General features: G+C 29.5%; 2 long non-coding RNA genes across 2 annotated transcripts; both read right to left on the bottom strand.

Annotated features, from left to right (window-relative positions):
- Positions 1-1,109: 1,109 nt before the first annotated feature.
- On the bottom strand, positions 1,110-2,697 carry LOC112798011 (uncharacterized). Its single transcript, XR_003199901.2, has 2 exons — positions 2,382-2,697; positions 1,110-1,588 (listed from the first exon to the last, which is right to left on the bottom strand). It is a non-coding gene; the product is annotated as an uncharacterized lncRNA (long non-coding RNA).
- A 1,096-nt stretch (positions 2,698-3,793) lies between these two features.
- LOC112794506 (uncharacterized) lies at positions 3,794-5,607 on the bottom strand. The gene is made up of 2 exons (XR_003198889.3): positions 5,442-5,607; positions 3,794-4,893 (listed from the first exon to the last, which is right to left on the bottom strand). It is a non-coding gene; the product is annotated as an uncharacterized lncRNA (long non-coding RNA).
- Positions 5,608-6,000: the final 393 nt, after the last annotated feature.

The following is a 6,000-nucleotide window of genomic DNA, read 5'->3' as shown; positions in this document are numbered from 1 at the left end:
GCAGAAACGGAAAATGGAAAGAGAGGGAAAGTATTTATAAAAAAAAGGCTAAGGGGCATAATGGTAAAAAGCGAGGCAGTCATTAATGAGACTGCACCGTTACCAAAGCCCTCAATCCCTAAATGATCCCTCAACGGACACGACGCTTGAATTGACGTAACTGTCAGAAACCAAAAGTCGCGAAAATCACGTCGGTTCCCAAGATCCGTGTTCTTTCAAACAAGTCGACTACGCACCCGAGTTGAATACTTGAACCCAAACTTTAAAGGAAATTTGGGCTCAAGTAGGGGCACTGTTCATACCCTGGCCCAATACAAAGGCCCAGGTCCAACTAAAAGGCCTAATCCAAAGGATTAGAGCCTAGCTAAGTACCGGCCTTCACGTAAGAAGTCGGTATCAACCACGACTTGGTCAGAAGAGGTCGGATGCGAGATTAGCTGGCAGATAAACACTCATTCAAATGAGTAACCGCCCCTAAAATCTCTCTAACCGCCTCATAAAGCCATATCTTAACCTCCCCAAGATAATAGGGACGGTTACCACCCTAAAGATATGGCACTACACCAACGGTGGTTATTGGCTCGCCTCTATAAATACCCTGACACTCCTTCAGGTATCTCTAAGTCCAATACTCTCTAAGACCTGCTTACACTCTTGCTAACTTAGGCATCGGAGTGTCCTTGCAGGTACCACCCCCCATTCCCTCTCGAGCACAAGTCGGACGGAGCCTCCCGAGTTGCGGACCTTTCCGGAGTTCTCCTCCCTCACACACTTGGGCCGCCAAACGCTATCCGTATTATTAATCTCCGGTTACCCACAGTAACAATTTCCAAATCTTTATACAAGATTTATTGTTGTTTGTTGAAATTTAGTTCCATAATTTAATTAACATATATAGAGCAATGAAAAATAGTTTACTGTATTATCTCTTTTGCCATCACTTGAATGAACTTAATTAAGATTGTGTGCATATATGTGTAGAGATTTGTTAGATATTTTTATCAGGTCCCTACTAATTTAAAGCGTCCAAGTTTGTTAGATAAAACATAAAATCATTAATCAAGAATATCCATCACTATATGTATGCTTTGGGATTCATTGACTCATTGTTTGAAGAATTTTCTTCTGATCTTCTTATGTCATTTTCTACTAGATTTTGAAATCTGACATTAAACTCATCATCAAGAGAGTTTTATTATTTACATATTACTATATAGACTAATAATGAAAGCTGCTTCATCACTCCGATCCATGAGTGATAAAATCCAATTTATTGGTCTTCATAGATATGTGTATACAATAGAAACTTGCGTACAATTGTTTTCATATAAAATTGATAATTGATAATTCTTAAATAATAATTTAATTAAATATGTCAATTATCAATTTCACATTAAAACAATTGTATGTGAGTTATATGGATCGATAATTTTCATTGATGGTCATCATTTGCAGCCACGACTGTACACTTTGTTACATTTTGGAGCTGGCGGGTTGAGGCACCTTTCATAAGGCGTATTTGGTGGACATTTAATAGCAGGCCCCTTTGGGTTATTAGGGTCAACTACGTATACTGCTGCTTTCTCTCCTGCATTCATTACTACACTCTCCATAATTTATACTTAGAATAATCATTTTATATCAAATGACAACCATATCTTCAAATTATATGTCACAGCACAATTATGTTAACTAATTCAACAAAAAGATATGGAGACTACTTTAATAAAGATAGTAAAAATGTTTTTTTTTTAAAACGTTTATATATGTCATGTTATTATTGGACATTTTTATTAAACTGGTTAATAATTTATTTTTTTAATAAATCAGAATAAAATCGGTTTATTATAACAACAATAATAAATCCAATATCTTTAAATTTTTTAATAAAAAGACAAATATATCCCTAATTTTTTATTTTGCGGACATTTAAATCCCTAAAAATTTAAAAATACAATTAAATTTCTAAAAAAAATTGGATTTATTGTTATTGTTATAAAAAAATCGATTTTATTCTAATTTGTTAAGAAATTTAAAAATAATCAATTCATTAATACGTTCAATAATAAACGTAAGCGTCTTTATAAAAAGACTTTTTACTCGTCTTTATGGGAGCATCATACCAATTAAGCAATAGTGAGGGGAAAACGGTTAGACAAAAATAATAGAACGAAATTTTGGTGCTGATACATGTATTAGACAAGAAATTCTTAAGTACTTCGAGATCAAAATAAATCATAACACCTTACATCATGTATAGGACTCATACCTTTTAAAAATGTATAATATTATTTTTTTAAAAAAACTTAAATCGATAAGAAAAAACATATAAATATTTATATTTCAAACAATTAAAAAGTACTTAAAGAGTGTGTTTTTACCTTTAACCGCTACCAGTTCACGGGCTGCTAGAGTTGAAGAGGGTAGGAAGGCCATGGAAGCCAAGAGTAGGAATGCAATGAAAATGGCTTTCATGGTGATTAATGGAAACTACTATTGTAGTGTATATATATGTTGTCACTTATATTCTCTTTTTGCTTGGCTATACATGCTATGCTGTTGTGTATTTATATTGCCCAAAACCCGGGTATGGAGGGGAGGGAAGAAATCCAATAATGCATGTAGATGTTAAGTCTAATTAAATAAACATAATAAATAAATTAGAGCTTAGAAGAAGACTTGGTCAGTGACATTCACATACATGACTGGTCAATAATGACATTTTAAATATGTCCCCTTAAATGATACTTTAATCCCAATTTGTTAGATAAAATCATTTATTAAGGATAGTGTAGCTAGGCTTGGGATTGGATGAAATTTAAACTAATATTAATTATTTGAATAATTTTCCTCTTTTGTGTCATTTTCTACTTGTGGAATTTCAGTACCTTACTAAGAACAAGTCAATTTCTACATAAATTTAGATAGAGACATTACTATATTGCTCGACAACATTGAAACTTTTATACTAATAATCAAACTTTTTCTTTCCACTCAGTGATTGAATGGTTATGATTCTTCTACACAGTTATATTGTAAAATAGATAAATACTCATGTACAGTCATTTTTATGTAAAGTTAATAACTGAAAATCATTAGATAATTAGTAAATTTGAATAAATTATGCTCTAAAATTTTTTAACTATTAATTTCACATAAAAAGTTAACTATACGCGAGTTCAAATGATACAACACGACACTATAAATTGAAATTCAATGAAAGTTTTTTTTTATTCTTAAATTATTTTATATTTATACGTTGTGGAATTTGAAGGTATGATACACATGTGTTACAACAATAAAGTGGTCAAATGTGATGGCCAAATATAGCAGGACTATCAAATATATATAGAGAGAAGACTTGACAAAGTACAGCGAAATTTATATTAAAAAGTATATTGACAATGAAATATATGCTATTTTTAGTGACTTCACGTATAGATGAAGAATTATTGGCGACTAGCTAGCAATAATTTTCTACGACAACTATTTCTTTTTAATTGATCATCAGTTAGGAAATCTAGGTAGTAGCAGAAAGTAATGCTCTTGGTTTTACATACCAATATTTAAAAGTAAAATTTTGGAACAGATGTAATTTTATTTTATTTGATGATGACTTAGTTATATATATCTATATGCTCCACAGGAGAAAAGGAAATCTAAGTAGCAGAAAGTAGGGGTATTGATTTGCCAATACAATTATACAAAAACGAAATTTTGGAAGAAATCTTAATGATCTCAAGCTAATATATTTTAGATTAATTAATTAAACAAGAAAGAAAAAGCCAACTAATTAACCTCTGAAAATGGAAGGCCAATATATGGTTTTATTTCACAGGCACTAGCTATTAACTTATTAAGTTTACAAGAAGCTCATCAAAGCTAAGACGCTACACCACTCTTTCACAGTAATTAGAAAAAGGTACAATGAGGTCGATTATTCTACTGGCCTGGCTAGTTAATATATTACAAGTTTACGCATTTGGAATATAGGGAGTCACTATATAAAAGAGCCTAAAACGTCTTTTTTAAAATGTTTTTTAATAATTAAAATTTAACACATATAATCGATTAAATTGCGTTATTTTTGTCAAAATTAGGTTAGACAAATTAATTTGAACAAAAAAAATGAATCAAATATTAAATTAGTCTAAATTAATATTATTTTTTATAAAAAATAATTACAATATTCTTATTGTAAAAAATGATTAAAATACTCATATTATATATATATATATATATATATATATATATATATATATATATAGTTTTGAAAATTCAAAATTCTAACCCTATGACAACAGAAAAATAAAGAATTAGAATTTAGGATTCTCAAAATATATATATAATAGAAGTATTTTAGTCATTTTTTATAATAGGACATTGTAGTTATTTTTTATAAAAAATAATATTAATTTAGACCAGTTCAAAATTTAATTCATTATTTTTTTGGTCAAATCAATTTGTCTAGTCTAATTTTAACAAAAATAATACGATTTAATCAATTATATATATTAAATTTTAATTATTAAAAAAAACCTTAAAAAAAAAGACGTTTTAGGCGATGTGAGTGACTCCCTTGGATATAAGGCACACAAATTAAAACGAAACACTTTATATATGAATTATTATTGCTTCTTCTTTGACCTCAATTAATTAATGAAGTGTTAAATGCTTAATTATTAGGTGGTGGAGAGCAAAAACGATTGTATGGATTACATCTTCCATGTGGATTCGGAGTTGTTCGTCTATAGGGACGTCTAGGAACAAAGGGAACAGGATTAGGAGGTGCATGTACTCCTCCAACTCTTCCTCTTTCATATCGATTATTTTCGATATAAGAATTAGGAGCTCTTCTTCCTCCTCTTCTATATGCTTCTTTCTTATCACCACCTGCATATATATATATAAGAAAAATTACAGGCCATTCACAATTTTTTTTCTTATATTTAAATTAATATTAATTAATTTTCTTTCTTTTTTTTTATAATAGAACTGTTGATTCTCTAATATTATTTTCTAATAAAATTCATATTTTAAGGTCCAGTTTAAGTCAACATTTTAATTAAACTCTTTTTAAAAAAATAGTTTAAATAATAAATATTTATATTAAAAAATTATTTTGTATTTAATATTTTAGTTCTAAAAATATTTATTTTAAAAGAAATGTGAACTTTTTATTACGAGAGAAGTTATTTTTTTAAATTTCTTTATAAAAATTTAAAAATTTTTTTAGAAAACTACAACTTAATTTTAAAAATTACACTAGATATTAATATTACTATTTTTTATAACTAAAAATTTAGAAAATTAATTTTTAAAACTTCCTAAATAGATCCTAAATTGGTTTTTAATAAAATTTTGTATTTTCTAAAATTAAATAATGATTATATCCTTTAACATTCTATAAATGATTAAGGAGATAAGATAAGAGTTCTTACGCTTTCCTACTACTGGAGCTGCAAGTGTTGAGGGGGGAAGGAACATTACCGAAACCAAAATCAAGAATATTATTGCAAACAAAATTGGCTTCATCTTATGATATGATATGATTATTAGGAAATCTTTTTTTGTGAGTGATATGAGACTACAATTTTCCTTATGCATGGCGATATCATCATCATCATCATGTATTTATAGTCTTACAAGGTTGAAGGGTATTCAAGTAGATATGTCTTGTAATCTTATTTTGCATATTATTAGCAGCCACATGCGTCCTACTCATTTAGACTAAGTACACCAATGACAATTTTTGATAACCCTACCTACACTCGATAGATCAATCTGTAGTGGGCTGCATGTACCAACTTAATTTCATGGTCAAGTCGTCACAAGCAAAGTTATGTATTTTATATTAGCCGCCCTTCATTAACTCAAATTAGGGGTGGTAACACTACCCGAACCCGCGGGTACCTACCACGCCCCTATCCGTTCGGGGCGGGTAATTACCCGCTCCCGTACCGGGACGGATTTTAACGGGTGGATTTTTAGACAAATTAT

Source organism: Arachis hypogaea, chromosome 4, assembly GCF_003086295.3.
Source record: "Arachis hypogaea cultivar Tifrunner chromosome 4, arahy.Tifrunner.gnm2.J5K5, whole genome shotgun sequence".
NCBI lineage: Eukaryota > Viridiplantae > Streptophyta > Magnoliopsida > Fabales > Fabaceae > Arachis > Arachis hypogaea.
Note: the sequence above shows the minus strand (reverse complement) of the source record. Positions and strands in the feature narration are given on the sequence as shown.